Source organism: Podarcis pityusensis (genome assembly GCF_964106645.2).
Source record: "Podarcis pityusensis genome assembly, chromosome: 5".
Lineage (NCBI taxonomy): Eukaryota > Metazoa > Chordata > Lepidosauria > Squamata > Lacertidae > Podarcis > Podarcis pityusensis.
In genome coordinates this window covers 32,645,791-32,667,413 of record NC_138032.1, presented here as the reverse complement: position 1 = coordinate 32,667,413, position 21,623 = coordinate 32,645,791, and the positions used below count along the sequence as shown (strand labels likewise).

General features: G+C 40.8%; 1 long non-coding RNA gene across 2 annotated transcripts in view; it reads right to left on the bottom strand.

Annotated features, from left to right (window-relative positions):
- LOC308477537 overlaps positions 1–21,623 on the bottom strand; it is a 35,151-nt gene that overhangs the window by 7,393 nt on the left and 6,135 nt on the right. The window contains exon 3 of one of the 2 annotated variants that reach the window (XR_013986617.1): positions 20,846–21,207. The exons of the other annotated variant lie outside the window; for it this stretch is intronic. This is a non-coding gene — a long non-coding RNA (uncharacterized lncRNA). Of the gene's footprint in view, positions 1–20,845; positions 21,208–21,623 lie in introns of those variants that run through there. 2 annotated transcript variants of the gene reach the window in all.

Below are 21,623 nucleotides of genomic sequence, written 5' to 3'. Positions count from 1 at the left end.
TTGAAGGTCCTCTCCGTATGTAACCAAAAATTTGTCTCTCTCTTCCAATGTTCTGATTTTAACCTTTCTCCCTCTAAAGGTAAAGGATATTCCTTGGGGAAATTCCCACCTAAATGGAATTGCGTTGCTCCTTAGTAGTTTAGCAAGTTCAGAATAGGCGGCTCTGAGATCCAGCAGTTGTCTTGGAATATCTTTATAAATTTCAATTCTTCTATCCAGAACCTCCAGTGACTTTCTGTAATGTAGGCCCAAAATCTTATCCCTTTCCTCCTTTGATCTCAATGTTATCAAACAGTCTCTGGGCCTCTCCTTCTTTATAAATCTACCAAGTCTGAAAGCTGACACAATTTTAAAGTCCTTTTCTTCCAAATTCCAGAACTTGGAGAATTCTTTGGTCAAAAACTCAGTTAGATTTCCTTCTTCTGCCTCTTGTAATGATCTAATCCTCAAATTATTCTCACGATTTCGCAGTTCTATCATAGAAAGATAAATCTGATGTTCCCCAACTTGTTTAGTGAGTGGTCTTACCTCTTGCTCTAAATTTTCCAATTTTTGTCTGGTATCCTCAGCCAATTTCCGATTTTCTGCTGAGGCCTCCGTTAACTGTCCAATTGCTTGCGTATTCTGTACCACTTGTATGGTTAATTTATTTAAACATTCTGTATTTTTGTCAATCTTTGCTGATTGCACATCTACTTTCTTGTCCAAAGCTTCCAATTTTTCAAAGATTTTGTCTAGAACAGAAACAGATGCTCCTGAGGCCATATCTTCCAATTGTAACTGCTCTGCTTCACCCTCTCCCTCTTTTGCCTGTGACAAGGCAACTTCTTCAACTTTTACTTCTGAGGGCAGAGTAGGTACAGATGATCTACGTGTCTGCGAGGCTGAGGTTAGAGTTGTTAAAGTTGTTTGTCTAACTCTCCCTCTTTTTCTTGTGCCACTCATTCCAACGTTATCTATCAGTCAAGGTCACACTGAGTTATTCCCATGGGAATTGAAAGGCCCAGAGCAAGCAAAACAACAAGGGAATCGAAAGTAAATGTACATGTAAAGTCACTGTTTTAATCCAATCCTCTAGGGGGAGCTTAAAATGTCTTTCAGAGTCTAATTTAATATCCAAGAACCTTCAAATACAAATGTTTAGCAGAGTTTATAAATGGTCACTTTGTTACAGACAGTGCTTATTTGTCTCCAAAAAGAATGTTTCAAATTTAAAAGGTCTCAATACCCTCAGATTGTTGCAAGTTCCAATATACAGTATCCAAATCTGCAGTACTGACAGCTCAATCTCTCAATGCTCAGGCAGCTCCGGACTCTGGGTTTCACCTTCTAATTTGTAATCCAGTAAAAGGAGGAAAGTCAAGTGCAAGTAATATTTCCAAATCTTTAACTTAAAGTCTTTACTTTAAGCTGCAAGTTCAGTAGATGCTTAGATCTGTAAAGCTTAAAATCTCTTTCTTTCAGCCTCCACTCCTCCAACTAGTTGCTTTTTTCAAGTTCAATGGCTGCGGAAGACGGACTTCCTGTTTCCACGTCTCTCCGCTTTCGGCCAAGTTCAAACAAATTAAGATTTTTCATTTAAGGTCTCTAATTTCGAGTGATTCAGTCTTTTACTCACGAATAAGTTGCTTTTCATCCAAATCCGAATTTGACAGGAAAAGGGATCAGCGCTCACCGACAGCAGCAGCGCGGCTTCGCTCCACAGACTGTGAAACGGCTCTCAGCGCCGCAACCCCCCTCCACGCTCCGGAGCCCCTTACGGGGTTCCTTTCGCGTTTGGAGGGTCGCTCAAGGCGCCCACCGAGCCTCAAGACCCCAGGCTCTTGCTGCCTGGGGTTTTCCGAAGTGGGTCTCCGCTTCGCCGTAGCGGACGACCCGTTGACTGCGGAGCCTCCTCTCCCGTTCAGAAGAGGACCGCCATTGCCGTTCGCGCCGCCCCCGGAAGTCCACAACACTAGAATAAACCTTGGCTACAGCTCATGGTAGGGACGTGGGTGGCGCTGTGGGTTAAACTGCAGAGCCTAGGACTTGCTGATCAGAAGGTTGGCGGATCGAATCCCCGCGACGGGGTTTGCTCCTGTTGCTCGGTCCCTGCTCCTGCCAACCTGGCAGTTTGAAAGCACGTCAAAGTGCAAGTAGATAAATAGGTACCACTCCGGCGGGAAGGTAAACAGCATTTCCAGAAGCGGCTTAGTCATGATGGCCACATGACCCGGAAGCTGTACGCCGGCTCCCTTGGCCAATAAAGCGAGATGAGCGCTGCAACCCCAGAGTCGGTCATGACTGGACCTAATGGTCAGGGGTCCCTTTACCTTTACCTTTACAGCTCATGGTTAGTCATGACAGAGCTTAACCATGAACCCAAATTTGGATGACACACTAAAGCAAACCTTTGCTTAGCCTCAGTGTGGAGTAAAAAAAATCTGAGGAGGACCAATGCAGCTGCAAGTTCTTCTCAGGGAGCCCCTAATATTTGCACAGCGTCAGTAAGCCATAGTTTAGCTTTTACAAAGCAGGCCAATGGCATAAAATAACAGCGTGGTCAGTGCCTTGATGGGTGACTGCCTTGAAACCACATGTACAGCACCATGGGCTCCATGACAGAAGAAAGGTGGGGTTTAAATTCATGAAAATTGGAAAAAGAAAATTAGATGCATCAATGCACAAGTTTCACTGCAGTATAGAAATAAAATCAATTATTATTATTATTCTCAGAAAACAGAAAAACCTTTTTCCTAATGCTGTGGGGAGTTACCGGTAGTTTAAAATAAGGGACACCATGGCATCTGCTCTTTTGAGGTTTCATGGTAACATTTTGTTCTGATATAAGACACATTTCATGTCTATGGCTATGTTATTCTATAAAATAAGTGATGCTTCCTTAATGTAAGAGATTCTCTAAATACAAAAGGGCTGTTATATACTTAATTATTAGCACCCTCCAACATTTGCAGTAGAAGCAGGGATGAAGTGGGCTGGAGGCACTATATGCCTCATTTCAGATAAAAGAGAATTATTGGTGTTACTAAATTATAAAATGCATGAACAAAACAGCTATAAATCTCCAGCTAGCCGATATCTGAAGATTTCAGGGTCATCCACAAGAGGTCATAATTCATGTCCATACTTCCGGTATCATTGACAGCAGATGGATGAGTCTAAGCTTTTGTTACTATTAAATAAGACTTATACAGGAAATAGACTCATTTATAATGTTCTAGAGTTGCAAAAGGGGAGGGGGGGAGTTTCTACAGCTTGTATTTCAGTGGTGATAAATTGTGAGCTGGTCCATAAAAGGTCAATAGGATATCTAGGCTAACTAATGGAGGGTAGGAATATCAATAACTATAATTGTGGGTGATGGAATACAGAATGCCAAAACGAGCCTGTGAACAACATTTCATAGGATACTTCCATGCACTGTGTTCTTGAACATAATAACATCTATTATCTACATCTGTTGCATATATAGCGATCACCACCAGCCTCATCCATCAAAGCTATTCATATTGTCTTAGCACAATTTTATATGCAGTAAGATCTGGACTGGACACAAAGCAGATCAGTCTGAAGCGTCACTGTTTTGTACCTACATGTGTTGAATATTTACTTGTACCGCTTAGTGCAAACATGCATTTATAATTATTTACTTTTGGGGGTGGAGAGGGATCCTCAATGTTGCCTTTAAGTGACTGGATATTTTGAGAACTAGGCTGCAGTCACTAATGAGACGGCGCTACTGAATATGTGCACATTTATTTATATTAAAATGTAAATATCCCACCTTTCTAGGCAAAATTCTTGCTCATGGCAGATTACAATATCTTAAAATAAACTAATGCAACAAAACAGTGTTGAGTATAATAAATCAAGAGATCAATCTAAATAAAATTCAAATAGCAAAAGCAGCAGCAGAAATTAATACTGCAATCCCAATCATGTCTACTCAGAAGCACATCCTATGAAATTCAATAGGTCTTACTCCAGAGATTTTCATATGTCTTTCCCAAAAGTCTTCACAATGTTTTGTCTTCACAGTTGTTCTATCAATTTGTTATGCTTCAAAACTATGAGCGTAGGATATAAACCTGGTTTGGGCGGAGGGTTGGCAGTGCTTGTACCTGAAGCTTTAGCTGTCTTTTATCTCATGCAGTAGACTGTCACATGTTTACCTACCTTATCCATTTACTTATTAAAATGAAGGGCTTGGACATTTACTCTTGTATTAGGTATTAAATTGTGTCTTTTTCCCTCTGCATATCATCCTTTCCTTTCAGTCCCCCACCTCACCTTACCTCACTTTACAACATTTCCGTAGCCTATGTTTCCCCCTCGCCTTCACCTTAGAGATGACTGAATTCTAGGAGTGAGTGATGGGTTCTCTTTGAGGTGTTTGCAAAGAGGTCAGGAGTGGAAAGCAATATGAAAATTTAAGTCCTTATCAACATGGTATTGTTCTAAATTATGTTGTTCTTCCCCTTAATATATTCCATTTTCTTTTGCATTTGTCTCCCCTTCTCGGAGTGCTACATCTTTCTGTCTCTGTGTCGTTCTCCATTCAATCAATCATCCTCTTCACAGTGCTCTATCACATCTTATTATTCTACCTGGATAGTGTTTTGCCTTTCTCCTATATGGAATCTTTGACACATAGATTCACACATATACAGTAATAATCCATCGCCAATTCAAAGTGACTTTGAACGTTGACGAAAACACCAAAGCCTGGTAACTTGAAGCATCTATCTGCATTCTGAGGAAGCTAAAGTAATTTCCTGAGGACTAATGGAATTTCCATGAGTTGAAGAGGGCTTAGGCTTCATCCTAAGGTGGGGAAGGAAAAGAGATGTAAGTGGGAGTCTGTTAGACTTTAAGGGAGAGAGGGAGAAAGACTAGGGATGAGTGAAAGAGCTCACAGCTTTTTGAGTGCTTCTATTAAACACTAAAAGAACTTTCCTCAAGAGGCTTGTTGAATGTTTGATTCAAATACTTGAAATAACCTGGCAGCACCTGCCATCACTGCTGCTGTCTCCAAGCTTATTTTGAAGAAGGATTATGTAGAAGAAGCTCACTCAGCAGCAATGGGTGCCCCTGTATATCTGCAGGACCATCTTTTCTCACCAAGGAGTGGAACTGCAAACTCTAGAATAGAACAGGAAATTAACACTGACATCTTCTCAAACAACAACAACAACAACAACAACAGTGGGTGTTGGTTTCCCACTGAGGATCCCAGGGCTTGTAGTTCCTGTGCCAGTTCTTGGAATGAAAATGCACTATGGCAGGTGAGTGGGAGTCACATCTGCCTCTACCTTCCCACTCCCCAAAATAAAGTGGGCAGGTTGACTTTGGGAAAGAGAGAAGAGAAATGACAGTAATAGGGATGGAAGAGAAATTGGGTTCAGTTCGCATTTGTAATTCACACTTCCTGAAACAATATGTGAATTGAAGTGCAAATTATCCGTTGACTTTCTTTTTTTTTATAAATAATATTTATTAGTAGTTTTCAGAATTATAGGAAGAAAAAACAACATTAAAAAACAACACTATAATAGACAAAAAGAAAAGAAAAAACACAAAAACCAATACAACAATACAACAAAAAGATAAAAAGAAAACAACACAAATCCCAAATTACATATCTAAAACTTCCATTTGCTTGTTTCATTGACTTCCTCACACCTCCCTTTTTGTATTCTAGTTTAATTAGTTATTTCAGCAAATTCTTTCCATCTTTCTCAATTTTTGTTAAAAAATTTATCCTAACCTAATTTAATCTAATAATTAACTCAACAAATCCTTTCCATCTTTCCCCATATTCTATTATTCACATTACCTTAATTAATTTAACCTTATCTTACCCTAAAACACCTTAAAGCTTGAATCTTAGTTATCAAATATACATTACTCCTGACATCATTTCTGCTAAGGTCATATAGTTTCATTCCAACATTTTCCCTAATATTCATTAATTTTTAGCCAATTCCCCAAATAGAAAATTTTCTTTATAAATTTTCTTCCAATCTTCATCCAACGTCCCTTCTTCCTGGTCTCGGATCGTGTCAGTCCTTACTGTCCATTCCATCTAGTCCATCAACCTGGAAGCCTTATGTCCGAGGCCCTTAAGTCTCTTCCATGTCCCTTCTGCAATTCTTCTTCTTCTTGTTTATACTTGCCCTTTTCCTTGTCTTTTGTTGATCTCTTTCCTAGTTTCTTTCCTTTCTCATTGAGGGGTAGGCCTCTGGGGGATTCCAAGCCAAAATTGTCTCCATCTCCCTTCGTCAAACCCGCCCATTCCCCACAGTCCCACTCCCCACAATCCTCAATATAGTCCAAAAAGTATTTAAAAGCATATTCCAAGATGTCTCCAACGTTGGGAACCTCCTCAACTCCAGACTCCCCCTGGCCCACTCCAACTTCAATCTTCAGTGACAGCTGCTCATACTCCTGTAGGGCCTCGGGTCTCTCCATTTGTATTATTTGGGGTGCAACCGCATCCTCCTCCATTATCTTCTGCACTTGCCCAGTCAGTACAGATTCATGAGTTGGTCCCTGGATAATTTCTGTATCAATATTCCCTGTTTGCCCACAGTTATTAACTGCAACAGTCAAATCCATTTTTTCATTCATCAAGTCCATCTTCTCATGCATCTGTTCCAGCAGGGCACTTGTCTTGCATAAGGCAAGCACCCAGTCTTCTTTCCAACTCATCTTTAGTCAAGGTCAGAAAAGCCTGTTCCCACGGTCTTAATCTCACATCTGTTGAGCCCTCAAATGTACTGCAGCAACAATTTGACAAGCTCCCTCTAGAGGAGGCAATTTCTATTTGTATCCATTTTTTTAGGCAAGTCCAACAAAGGAAAATTACTTTCGTTTTTCAGATATTTTTCAGATATTTTGTTTCTTTAGGATGCAAAAGGCAACATTGGAATCAGTTTGTTTCTCTTCTTTAGCTATCTGTCAAAATATTCCATTCACAGTCAATGAACCTCTCCAACAATTTCTGTCTCTGACACCCCGTTCCCAGGTTAGAGACGGTGGAAACTTATCCTTCTTCACTCCCTCTCCTGCTAGGGTTGAACAAAATTCCCCCCCTTTTCTCCTGCTTCCAAGGGGGTTTCAGTAATTCTAAATGAAGGAAATTTAGACTTTTTTGACAGCTTTCCAGGCTTTAGCTTACAAAGTTTTTGCTTTAGTCTATATGCAAAAAGTGGAAGGCAGACTTCCTGTTTTGAACCTTCCCGCTTCGTTACCAAATTAAGAAATTTCTTGATCCAATTTTCCGTTTCTACTCACGGGTACTTGTTTTAAATCCAATTGTCCACAGGAAAAAGTCAGCGCTCTCCGGCAATGGCTGTGCGGCTTCACTCCGTGAAAGTAGCAGTCAGTTCGCAGCACTGCGCTTCTCACCCCGCTTCGCTCCGGAGCCCCTAAATGGGATTCCCTGCGAGTAGGGGGGCGCTCCTGGTGCCCTGCCGAACCCCACGTTCCCAGGCTTCCTCCGCCTGGGATTTCTAGCGGGTCCCCACCTTCGCCGCGGCGGGAAGTCCCAGTTTCCACGGAGCCCGTTCCTCCAGACGGAGGAACTCCGCCATTCACCGATGGCACTGACCCGGAAGTCTATCAGTTGACTATCATAAGTGTGATACAGTGGATTATTCTCCAACCAAATAATGTGAACAAAAAGATGTGTGTTGGGGGAAATGTACATAGTAATCCATATATTAGTGAAAATAATTTATAATGCTTTATATTAGGGGACTTTGCTTGCAAAAATGTGATATAAAAATGAGTGTATTCGGAAATATTTGCACTAAAATTATTAAAAATTCAAGCCACAACTACAACTTCCTTTACACCCATGGCTCGAACACTTCCATGCCTGATGTCATATGAGACAAACCTAGGAACATGCCAGTAAAGTCTCTACAGGTTATGTCTGCTAGTGCGCAAGACTCCATAGCAAATCCACATAGCTTTGTGGGGTCTAAGCTCATGATGTGCCAAGAATCATGGATTTACTGTTATCATCCTAGGAGTAATCAGAAGTCCTAAAATGCTCCTATCATCCTCAGAATGATCAGATGCATTAAGCAACATTATAATTTGTAACTCAGAGAAGCATTTTTTAATGGAGACATGCTTGCCTGTCATATAAATGAAGTCTGCTATTTTTAAATCATAACACTACATCACTGAGAGCTATTGGTGTTTATGTTATTAATTGCTAAACACATCTGTGCCTTAACAGTGTGATGCCACTGTTGTTGCTTGCCTATTTTAGTTATTCATTTAAGAAGACAGAAAGACACCTGTCTCATTGTATTGCTATTAGATTTGCTTGCAATACAAATAGTTCACAAACTGAGGTGATGCAAGCACTCAAAGTAATTTGTATGTGGAATGCTCAGGTTTGTGCAATGTTTATTTTTCTTCTTATAAACTGCGTTCAGTTCCTTACTGAAAATAGCCTAGAAAATTATATATGTACAAACACACACATATACTTTATCCCTTCACTTAACAATTTGTATACATTATTTACATATTTCCAATACATATTGTCAGGCAGTCAGATATTTTTAATTAAAAAGTTGTTTTCATTTAAAACAAGTATTGACTAATTATGATTACACACTGAAGTAATATTGGCAGCCTGCTTATAGCATGGGTCTCTGTGTTGCATTTTATAAACACATTTTTGGTCCAACTGCTTTTGAAGTACTTAAAGAGGCATGAATGAATATTAGAGCATTGCATCCGCTATGCTTGGGTGTCAGACCACTGCATCTACCATACTTTTTTTGCCTCTTATAAGGAGACCCAGCACCAGATTTTGGGGGTTGAGATCTGCTTGAAGATATGACACAGCATACAGCCAAGTTCATACACTCAGCAGAATCAAATGGGTAAGCTTTTCCTGGACTGCAGTATTTCAGATCACCAAGGAAAGAGAAAGAGTTCCATGCTTGAATATTCCCAACAGACAGAACATTTTACACATGGAAAGCTTTAGTGCCCTCCTCAAAGTGTCCCTTTTCTTGTGCAAGGCATTCTATATCCTAAAATAATGCAACCCCTCCCTTTCCCATTCATACCACCACCAGATGCAGCGTAAAGCTATATGTTCACACAATCACTGAATTATGCTGGCTGCACAAAACTGTCTATCCCTTGTCTGAATGGAGGTACAGATCAGCATATATGTGTGTGTGTTCTATGACTCTTTCACATCCATTCAATCATAAGTCAGAACAACACTGTGCTTACTATTTTCAAACTATCCAGTCAGAATTCTGTAAAGTCTCTATTCATGGTGACACCTTGATCCAGAACCTAGATTCATTTTGAATCAGATTCAGAGACTCCAGATGTCCAGAATTATTCTGTTGTGAAGGGTGGGTAGAACTGAAATCTATCACACAATATATTTGTCTATCTGTTTAGTATTGGCTCCAAAGAAGGCGACAAGCAGGTTTGTGGAAGATGGGTCCTGTTATAGGCAGATACTACTGCAGTTTTGGCTGGGAAGTCCATGTCACTCAATACTTGGGCAGACTCCAGTGAGAACTGCTGAGAGTTCCCCTATGCAATTGCCTCATTCAGTTTAGTTTGTTATGACTACCATCTCCCGTGTCATGGTTTGGCTCACCTAAATTCCAGTGAAAACACATAGGGCTGTGTATAAGTTCTACTTGGGGTACACTCATTGAAATTAATGGACTTAAGTTTGTAGTAGCAGTAGCAGTTTTTATTCACCCTAAAGTTCCAGGGTGAGTTACTACAAAAACAATGTAAAACAAGTTAAAATTGCAGTAATAAGGTGAGTCCCAAAAATATAAATCTGAAATGTCAAAATCCAGGGTTAAAAGATGCATCTTCAATGTTCATCAAAAGCTGTATAATGAAGATGCCAGGTGCCACTTTGCAGGGAGAGAGTTCCATAATTTACCCATGTTCATGCATTTCCATGGGTCTACTCTGAGTAAACTTAGAACCCAAAATTTTATGGTGTCAAAATACGTAACCTGAAGAAAATGTTTTGATGTTAGAGGGTACCACTACTGAGAGCCCAATTGCCTCTATTGTGTGATTGACAGTAATGGCAACCCTACTACAAATGTCATTGTCAGGGGTTCAGGAGCAGAGGCAAGGGCAAGGGAGGAAACAGAGAGCGAGGGGGAGGAGGCAGAAGAAAAGATGAGTGATGACGACGACCCGAGATCTCCGAGTCTTTCCAGTGAATCAGAAGATTCACAGAAAGGAGCACCAGTGGCCAGGGCAAGGGGGGAGCCTAGGGGGACACCCCAGGAAGATAGAGCCAGAGGGGACTCAGAGGGGAGCAGTTGGAAATCGGGACCAGCGTCACCGCCAGAGAGCAGGGAAGAGGAAGGGCGCCAGGGATCAAGCGCTGGCAGCTCACAACAGGGGGGAGGGCACGAGTCAGGAGTGGCCACACCTCCATCGGGGAGCGAAGAAACGGTCAGACGGAAGGTGGAAGGTTGGGCGCGCGCGCCAAGTTCAAATGCACAGGAAGGTGGCGCAGTAGGCAGCCCGGAAAGGGAGCCAGGTCCTAAAGCCCGCCGAAAGGAGGGAGAAGAGTCAGGGGGGTCAGCGTCAGCGTCAGAGGAATCCCGGAAGGAAGAGACCCCGGGGGGCAGAGGGACCCAGAGAAGAACAGTCAGGCGGAAAAGGTGGAGCAGGGCTAGGATATTAAGTTGGTGTACAAGGGGCGGAGACTCAGACGGAGCTTCGCCGATCTAACCATTAGACGTAGGGTTGCACGCAGCAGCTTGAGAATGGAAACTGTAACTCAATAAAGACTTTTATTTAATGATCGCTGGCTAGCGTGATCCTCTGTGAGCTAGGATCTGGAAGCAACTCTGACAGTCATGAAAGTGCAATGTAGTTTCTGGAATCTAATTTATTTAGATAAAATTAGATTAGATTTAATATTCATACCACACTTTCTTAGGCAGCAATTCTAGCCCTACTTACATGAGAGTAAGCCTCATTGAACTCATTAGGGCTTGCTTCTGAGAACACATGGCTAGGATTGCACTGTTAATATGTTAAAATTGTATGTGTCAAATACATTGCTAATTGGTATAAACATATTCACAGTAAATCCTTTTAAATAACCATGAGCAATCCTTTGCTCTGCTCACCTTAATAAACCCAAAACAAATAATTAGAAGCACAATTTACTTTCTTGTACCAAGAAAGCCTAATCACATGACTATGCAAACCATAATATCCCCAGTATTTGTTGCTGTTTTGCTAAGGGCTAATATAATGTTGTGTTCCTATCACTTCCCCTTTTAATTTTCTATCCCTTTGCAAAACGATTTTGTAATATTATTAAGGTAATTACATTAAGGTATGTAATACAGTTCCAGAGCAGTAAAAACATTTTTTTTTTCGTTTATTGAGCTAGTGGATAGTGAAAATATTTATATGCATAACATTATAGCCCATTGTAAATCTTTTGCATAATAAAACCTTTCCACGAGCTAAAAACATAAGCAGAAGTGAGAGAAGAGAAAAGTCAAGTATTTTTAGTCAAGTCTCTCCTGTTTTCTGGATCCATTAGTTTTTAGCCCTTAAGAGGTCAACATTTCAAAATGTGAATTGTTAGTTAATCTGAGAAATAGCTAAGGAAATGTTTCTTTTTTTAAAAAAAACTTGGATTTATTAAACATTGGAAAGATGATCATATCTAAAATGCAGGGGTACTAAAATGAAGGATGCATAATAACCAAGGAAAGTAACCTTTGTGTAGGTTACAGTATGAATGCAGTACTGATGCTTCCTTGATGGATTAGAAAGAGGACAGCTGATTAGATAACAGATTAGAAAGAGAGAGATTATTGGCTGTGTCAACATTACTGTGCAACTGGGACTAAATAGGTTTGGTGGAAGCATGTAACTTTCATTTTTCTAGGAGGTCAATTCCGAAGAGTTCAGATGTGGCTTATGATTTATTTATTTTTTCCTGACTAAACTAACAGAGCAATCCCAAAGTGGTATTATGCCTGGGGGTATGGGGTGCATTGCTGTTACGGGTTGGGGGGCAGATTGCTCTAAATTCCTGAATGCCAGATCCTTCTCATAAAACCTGGATTTAGTAAAAGTTAAAATTTATCCAGGCTTGATTAAACTTTGCCAAACACGGAAAGCCCTGGATTCAGTTATGCTAAGGAGCCAAGCCAGTTTCGCAGAGCTAACTGGATGGGCTATTATCAGTGGACAAAGGCCAATAATGGTTTCTCCATCAAGGAAACCATCAGATAACAAGACTGCCAGGCAAGGGGGAGAGTGGGGCTAGTGGGTAGAGGCAGGGTGCTGGGTGCTATAGAGCAGAGGCGGAGGTCAGGTTTAGGGTTTCAACTTTGAATGACGCAGGTTGGTGGGAGGCCCTTGGGGAGAGAAAGAGACAGAGAAGGGACAGAACTCCATGTAAGTGGGAATAATAATAATAATAATAATAATTATTATTATTATTATTATTATTTATACCCCGCCCATCTGGCTCGGTTTCCCCAGGCTGGAACTAAGAGACACAGAAGATGGCTTTTTGTTGTCCATTGCATCCAATGTTGCCCTTTAGGAGGAAGCCGGACACTCATGGGATATGAATGCTCTGCAATCACTCCATCTAGGTGCAGGTTGTGTAGATAAGTTTAAATAAAACCATATATCATAAGGACACCACAGTCTCTGTTGTGCCTCATTGTCCCAAAAAGGAACACCGACCCCGGCAAGCACATCTGCAAGCACTCAGGGAGATTGGGATGGCATGTAACAATAGTTTGCCCCCGTTTTCTTCAGGAATTTGACAGGTTAGTGGTGTGAAAAGATACCAGGCAGGATAAATTCTGTGAAATATTCTTTGGGAAAGAGTTTGGTTAGATAAGGTGATGAGACCCTCTCCCCAATTGATTTTCTTCTTCTTCAAAATTACCATTACTCAAAGCGAGATTAAGATGCAATAGAGCCTGCCAAGCCTGCAATGTTTCTGATGGAGTGTGGTGTGTGTGACTAGAATGTCCATGTGAACGTTTCCCATCATTCCTTCTTAAGTTTTTACTTATTTGGAAGCACATTTCAGTAGACTTAGGGTACTTCCAGAAACTGTTGATGCTTTGCAGGTAGGCTGCTGTCTCATACCAGCAAATTCAGATTGTTCAGTTAAATGTGGATTTAGTGCTTTTGTTCAACAAGCCTGCTTTTCGCCCCCTTTAAAAATAGAACATTTTGCAGCAAGGAAATCCCACTAGAAAATGTGGGATAATGATTGCTTCACACAACGTTGAATAATTTTCCTTCAAAGAAACCAGAATGAATGCTCAGTGGATGTTATATAACCTTCCAGAAAACTTTCTACAAACAAATCAGGATGAATGCTCAATAAATAGGTAGCAAGCTTGGACATAAACTGAACCATTTTCTCCTGAAGAAACTATTTTTATCATTTCCAAGTTTTATTCCTGCCCATGACAATTTCATAATCCTCTAGTCTAGAAAACCTACCAGTGGAAGCTTGGACCCATTCTGAAACAAGAAAAATGAATTTGCCTTTTAAAATGAAAAAGGCTGCACAGATGAAGGATGCAAAGTCCCTATTCAATTGTGAGCAGTTTATTCATCTGCTAATGAAGTCTTCAATGATAATCTCAGAAGCAAGCATGCAAGCAATATGAGAGGCGTCTGATTCATATTCAGGACGTTGCATGCTTTTCCATGTGGAAGGCTTTGCAAGATTAATGCTCCACACTGATCTGTTTACTTGTTTGATCATATTCACAGTTGAATGCAGCCATGCAGATGTGAAGACTAACAGATGAAATGTTTGTAAGGAAACATTACTGTCTATGCTGCACTAATTGTTCACATATGAAGCAAAGTGGAAAATGGAAACATTACGTTCGCAGCAAGCAAAAGAAAATTCAACATTTGAGGTTATGAGAAATTGTAAGTTACGTGTGATACCTGCTCTTGCAGGTATGGGTTCTTGCAGATTTATTGCTCAGTTCCCTGGACTTTGTCACCTCCACGCTGCAGCCAGCCAAGCAGCAACTCCTTCCACAAAGAAGTTAACTAAGGCCTAGAGAGGTGACCAACAACTTCACACCAACCAATTGTGAACAGTGGCGGCACTGAGGTAGTTGACGAACAGAAACTGCAGGGGCTGTGAAGCAACTGAAGAGAGAGGGAATTCCCACCCTAACTTCAAATGCTACAAAGTAAGGGTGGGACCTTTTCAGCACTGTAAAAGCGTATGGTTACTGGATGGATAGATGCACCAGGCATGACTTTTCTGAAATCAACAGGGGCGACTGTCCAGACAGGAAATATACATGTGATGGAGAATTCTACACATTACAGCTCTTAGAGCAGCTGCTACAAGGAGGCCAGCACCTCTCACACATCTTAGTTAAGCTGGTAAAGTATGATTAACGCTACAATAATGCTGGCAAACAGTCATTTTGGATTCCGTAAAGGAAAGCCAAACTTCATCTGCCTTTCTGAACTATTTGTTTGTTGCAAAGTGTGTGCAACGCCAGCCATACAGCTATAATTGTAAGGCCACAAAGATGTGTTGAAATAAGTTGTTCCGTGAATTATGTTAGCAATCAAAATCTAAGAAAATAAATAAATAAATAAGATAAAAAGATAAATAATTTGCTAATATAATCACTAATATAACTGTACAGATGTTTATTGTTTAAATGAATGCAATACATCAAGTGTACCCCCCCCCCCCAGAACTAAAAGGTATTGTGTGTGTGTTTCAGAATGATGGCCACTTTCTTTCATGTTGCAGCACTACGAGTTGTTAAGTGTTATTGGCAATAATGTCGTCCTTCCCAGGCTCTTAGTTGAATATTGAGGATGATTTTGGATAGCATGAGATAGATGGGGTAGTTATGAGGACGTGATCTGTGTAAATAACAGAAATTTCTACCCTCTGGTGAATGAGTAGCAGCTGTTCCAGCCTGCCAGGTAAAACTAATTAAAATATTTTACAAGAAGTGAACTTTTGCATATAATTAATAGTGTTTACAAAAATAAAGATAAATCAATGAATTCCTGATGGTGTTAAGGGGGAAAGAAACAACAACAACAAAGTGACTTCAGATTTGTATTTACAGAATATTAAGACTCATTCATAAGCCATTCATCTGAATAGTGGTTCCCTCTGTCTCATTCAGATCCACAATACTCATGAGAGGGGCCTGGTGCAGAAAAAATTCTGGCAATTTCCTAAAGTATGTGGTGTGTCTGTTACTCGGTATTTTAGGTATCAAGACAAGATCTGCATGGCTGAAGTTCTATAGATGGCATATCACATAGTTGTATTGATCACATGGCTAATGAAGTCATCCAAATATGCCAAAAGAGATGAAATGTTGGCTGAGCCAAGACTCTGCTATGTCCAGCCTACAAAAGCGCTCACCTGAAGGAACTTGGCACATCTTATACACAAAGCATGGAAAGATCTCTCTAAAAGAAAAATCCTCTAAGCTATGTCTCAGTGGAAGGTCAGTGTCACAAGGCCTTAATGGACTCCATTTATCTCCCAAGGTAAAGGGCACCCATTTGGGAATGATATGTCATTAAGTCATGTGGCAGAACTTCTAGTCATGTGGGGTTATCTTTGAGCCTCAGTTTAACAGCTGTCTTGGAGAAGTTCAACAAGGGGGGAAAGGCATGTATATTAGTAAAACACATTTAATTATAGGCACAAAATGGCCACCAACTCCACATTCACATCTGGGGGATGGGGAAGTAGTACACCATCCTAAATGCACACCTACGTGCAGAGGAAGGAAATATCTGTGAAATGGCAAGTCATTCCTATAGTGGGAGATAGCAGTCTTGTTGGACAGACTAGCACTGGCCTTTACAAAGCTGCTCTTCTATAGGAAGAGTGACAGAACCATGCATGCAAACTAAGTCTTAACACTGCGGTGTACACATTTTGGAAGCTTTTGGTACAGCACTCCTGGGATCACACAATTTCAAAATGTAGGTAGGAAATAGTGAGAATGCTCCTTCAATCTGCTTGACAAACTAGCTTTCTACAGGCAGAAAGGTTTTGGCATTTGTTCCCCTTCCCCCATGGAGGGAAAAACAACACTCAGACATGTAGTCTGCCATTTGCTTTCTGAAATGGTTCAGTCCCGCAAGCACTGTAGCACATGTCTTTTTTGCTTAACAGGTTGATTGGAGATTACTTCTAATCTCCATATGCAGTTTTACCAGTCCCGTCCCTCCAGAGTGCACAAATGCAAGACATCTTCACCACAAATTACAAGTGAAGATGTTACTCCATCTGAATTTTGAGAGGTTTCACCATAGGATTGAACAGCAGATTTCCCCCCTGTTGCAGATCAGGCTCTTACACACCTTCAGCTAGAAATGCAAGTTTTCTTATGGGTAAAATAATGTAATGAGAAGAAACTGCTAACCTATCCCTGGACCCTTGCTTAAGAAGCCAGAGGTTAGCTTTATTATTCAGGGTAGTCCATTCTTGAAAGTGACTTATGAATTTTATAACACCCTGCCAAAGCATTCAAGCACTGCTGTAGCAGTGAATTAGCAGGCTTGGTCAAAACACCCAATAAATATTTCAGACAATTGCATATATCCTCATTTCTTTATCCAAGAGTTGGCTGTTGTGTTCTGGAGCGATTTCCAGCCCTGTTCCTTGTCTACAGCATATATTTAAAATCCAGTCTGGTGGAAAGTAAGCTGCTATCAATATTCAAGAAAGGGGTTAGCAAGCAGGTTATAGAATGGAAAACAACTATTCATAAATAAGCTCTCAGAAAACACAGAGAAATTTGATAGGCGGTTGATAGCAAACAGAAGAAACAGTTCTTCTTTGACAATTGAGCTGGGGAGTACAATAGCAGATAGGCATTAAACTGACTCCCTCGGCAATCTGGGATGCAACTCCTGTTTGTGAACATGGCTGCTATAACAATATGTTTTGGGGTTTTATCCTATTGTCACAGAGGAATACTAGTAAACTTTGAGCTATGCAGATCAGTGTTCAGCTTGCAATGATTATTGCTACAAGTGGGAATTCACACAAAACTTTCAGATTTCCCCCTCCCTCATTAATCTATATAGCCTGCTCATTTCGAGAGCTGCTGCACTGACAGTTTTACTCATGCATGAAACAACAACGTTTTATTTATATCTAGCTCATTTACTCAGCATACAACATAATCACAAAACCATATAAGATGGAGAAACCCTGTTTTCCTGAGGTACAACGTTACTGTTAGAGTGTTGCCTTGATCCAAACACCGATGGGTATGTAAATTGTTGCCTGCATGAAAGAAAAACCTTGTATTTTACCCCTGGCTGGAGCCAGCGAGATGCTTCTAGAGGTGTGCATCTGCTCTATATGAACCATGAATCATGAGCAGAAGCAGGAGAGAACTATGGTGGATCTCAGCAAAGTAAAGAGGAGCTCCCAAGAGGTATGACAGCACAGCAAAAGGGATCATATACAGTGCTTTGTTGCACTTCATAATTCAACTTACCTATATATATTTAAGAAGCCTTCCTAAGATGCATATATCAATCAATCAGTTTATTACAGTCAAACACCAGCAGTTTAGATGCATATAATATCTTGCCATGTCTTGTTCTCTAATCATGAGGGAAAGGTCAGGCTGGGGTAGGATAAAGGTTGGGCTTTCCGTACAGAAAATTTACAATGCATAAAGGAAATGTCTGCTGAGCAGGAGATAAAAGGATGTCCTGCTTTCAATCAGAGGGGAAGGTTTACTGTGGTTCTCCAATCACAGCTGTTTGGGGGAAGGATAAATAAATATGGAAAAAACCCAATGAAGGAAAGTGATTCCCTTTTACTGCTTCCCACCACAACAGCCGCGGAGCAGGGGCAAAGGAGAGAAAGAAGTGTTTTTCCTCTCCTCTCCACTGCCCCTTCATAATGGTGGATTGGGCCACATTCAGATTTGTAATCAGCAAAATTTTGCAACTCCAATTTACCTGAACATACTTTGTATGGCAAGTGGATTCATACCGACATTTACACACTGCTTAAATAAAGATATCATTTCTGCTTCATTAAATAGTACAAGCTTTTCCTATAGCAATTTAGGCTTGTTAGTTCCCTTCTGCTTTCTTGTAATAAAAGTTATTACTTAGGGAAGATTTTTTTAAAAGAAGGTACTGTACTTGAAAATGACAACGGCAGATATGGATTTTAAATGCACCTTAAGGGTGCTTATCTTCTAAAGTGTCTAGATAAAGTCAATTAATGTTAATGTATTGGTACAAAAGTAAATGGATTTCAATAGAAATCCCTTATGTTCCGATTCATCTGGTTTATTATTAAAATATTTGTTATTCATAGTTTCTTACAGCATGCGTGTAAAATCATTGGCAGCACTTATCTCACCAAACTCTAAAACATCCTTCTCAGAAAGATCAATTATTTCTACTTCATAGACAGCGAAGTGAGGCTGAAAGTCTTAGGCCACACTGTGAGTCCATGGGGGAATTTGAATTCAGGTCCCAAGTGCCCAAATCTCTTTACATTCAAGACTCAACTTGCTCTGAAAGTGCCAATATAGGCATCTGAGAACATTTGGTTGCTGTATATCTCCACTCATTGACCTTAAGCCTTCTAACATCCTCATTGCAGTTGTCAGAAATATTCACTTTGGGGAGAACTAAAGGCAACCATGAACAGTGGGTTCCATTTCATTGGAATTGCAATTGGCATCACATGGAGGGACAGCAGGTCCAGTTGCAATTGTTCCACTTCCATGTCCCTGCCAGGCTCCTCCCTAATGCTGTTCACATGTTGGGTGAAATTCTGAAAGGGGAAAGCCTGCTGAATGTGCTCTGACTGATCCCTTGAACTAGAACCCAGAGGGTAGAATTCAACACAGCACTAAGGAGATTAGTTCCATCACTGCATGCATTTCTGTTGGCCTGATAGAACTCTCTCTCCTTCCCCCTGCCTCACTCATGATGTTCTGAGTCCCCCCCCCCAACCTTTCAGAGGAAATTTGAGGGAGGTGTGGGGGCACATTGGGGAGGAGAGGAGAGAAATCCCTGTTGTGCCAGTGAGAGTCATTTCATTGGCTTTTGCTAATAAAACCCAGTAGTTGACTTCATGGGAATAAATTAATTCCTAGAAAGTATTCTTAGCGACAGATAGGGAAAAATGATATCCCACTGACCTTGGTATACAGTACTCTTCTGCAGATTTTAATGCCAATATGGTATAGTGATGAGAGAATTGGGCAAGGTTCGGGGGATGGGAAACAAGTTCAAATTCTTAGTTGAGTCTGGAGCTTGCTTTGGCTCATTCTCTTTTAGAATCATAGAATCATAGAGTTGGAAGAGACCACAAGGGCCATCGAGTCCAACCCCCTGCCAAGCAGGAAACACCATCAGAGCACTCCTGACATATGGTTGTCAAGCCTCTGCTTAAAGACCTCCAAAGAAGGAGACTCCACCACACTCCTTGGCAGCAAATTCCACTGTCGAACAGCTCTTACTGTCAGGAAGTTCTTCCTAATGTTTAGGTGGAATCTTCTTTCTTGTAGTTTGGATCCATTGCTCCGTGTCCGCTTCTCTGGAGCAGCAGAAAACAACCTTTCTCCCTCCTCTATGTGACATCCTTTTATATATTTGAACATGGCTATCATATCACCCCTTAACCTCCTCTTCTCCAGGCTAAACATGCCCAGCTCCCTTAGCCGTTCCTCATAAGGCATCGTCTCCAGGCCTTTGACCATTTTGGTTGCCCTCCTCTGGACACGTTCCAGTTTGTCAGTGTCCTTCTTGAACTGTGGTGCCCAGAACTGGACACAGTACTCCAGGTGAGGTCTGACCAGAGCAGAATACAGTGGCACTATTACTTCCCTTGATCTAGATGCTATACTTCTATTGATGCAGCCCAGAATTGCATTGGCTTTTTTAGCTTTTTTAATCCAACCTACCTCACAGGGTTGCCGAGGAAACAAAAACTGGGAGGCAGGAACATGTCCTGTATGCTGCATTGAGCTTCTTGGATGAAAGGAGGAAAACCAGTCTAATAAATTAGTAATAAAGACGTGCAAAGATTTGTCGGTCAGTCCACTGCAAGGGTGAGTTTTTATAGGACTCTTCTGAAGTGGTCTAGTTTATTCTTAGCAAGAATATCCCCAAGGGCCCTATGATGACATATCATATTCCTGGACATTTCTGTTTCCCACAGGGTTTTAGATCTGTTCAACTTGTACAGGAGGCTACTGGGCAACACTATACAGAGATATGTTTGTTGCCAAAAATATAGAAATGACAACTAGGACCTGCAACAAGATTTTTCAATCTGGAATGCTCCTGTTCCAGGCTACTCCATTTAAACCTTCTCCCCATTTCAGTCTCCAACCCTGGCAGCAGAATGTCAGCACTCTGTGGCCATGGAGCATGCTCAGTCTTACCTAGGCTGTTTTGGTCCCTCCCTCCCATACAGACGGGTTCTGCATCCCACCCACTTGTGCTTGTGTGTTTCTGCAAACAGTGGTTCTGATTCTTCTTTCTTCTGAATGGATGGTGGGGTTTTTTGGCTGCTTAAAGACTGGTACATGGAGAATTATTTTGCTATTAGTGTATGTGACGTTCAGGCGTACCCCTCATTTTCATTTAGCCCAGATCTTTCTTTGTTGGTGCTTATTTATTTATTATTGTTTTATTTCTGTGCCACCCTTTAATGTAATTCTCAGGGCAATTTACAATAAAATTCAGTTAAAAGTACAATTTATATTTCAAAAGACCCTATAAAACAACAATTAATAAGGCGGTAAAACTCAAGCAGCATAAAACAGTTTTTAAAAAGGCCATAAAAGATTAAAAGTCTTTTTTCCCTCATGAACAAGCCCAGTAAACAAAGAACAGTTATGAAGGTAGAAAGCCATCCCGTGTGTTGCAATCTAGTGTACTGCATAGTGTCACATAAACAATGATCTGCCTGCTGGGCAGAAGTCTTGGGTATGTGTTCAGTGCAAAGGATTTTTGGCTCTCATTGAATATTTGTTCCCTTGAGCTGAGCTGAGGAAGGCAGAGAGGATTCCAACTATGGAGGCATGATAGCAGTGTCCCAATTCCTGGATGACAAATCCTGGTCTCTCCTGGAGAATGAGGGCCCTTGGGATAGAGGACATTTCTCTGAGGAAGAGAGAAATTATCTCTTAGAAGTACCCATTCACTGCAGGATGAACTGATATCTTCTTGTACCTACAATAGGCCACCTGAGATGGATAGTGTGGTATTTCTAGTAGTAGACAGTTATGCAATTAGAAACAAAGAATTGAGTTTGTTTCATTTGAAATAATTTTTTGATTGAGTTTTCAAGAACAACTAAATATGTAAGCAAGGGAAGTTATGTGTTCAGTAAAGTATGTTGATACAATTGTATTTCACTATTGTAGTTCCCTCACTCAGCAAACAAACATACACAGAACTAGGTTTGGAATTAATGTGTAGACTTCATGGTGACTTGATTGTCTTAACAGAACATAGTCATTGTGGCTAGTAGCCACTGAAAGCCTTACCCTCCATGAATTTGTCTAACCTTATTGTAA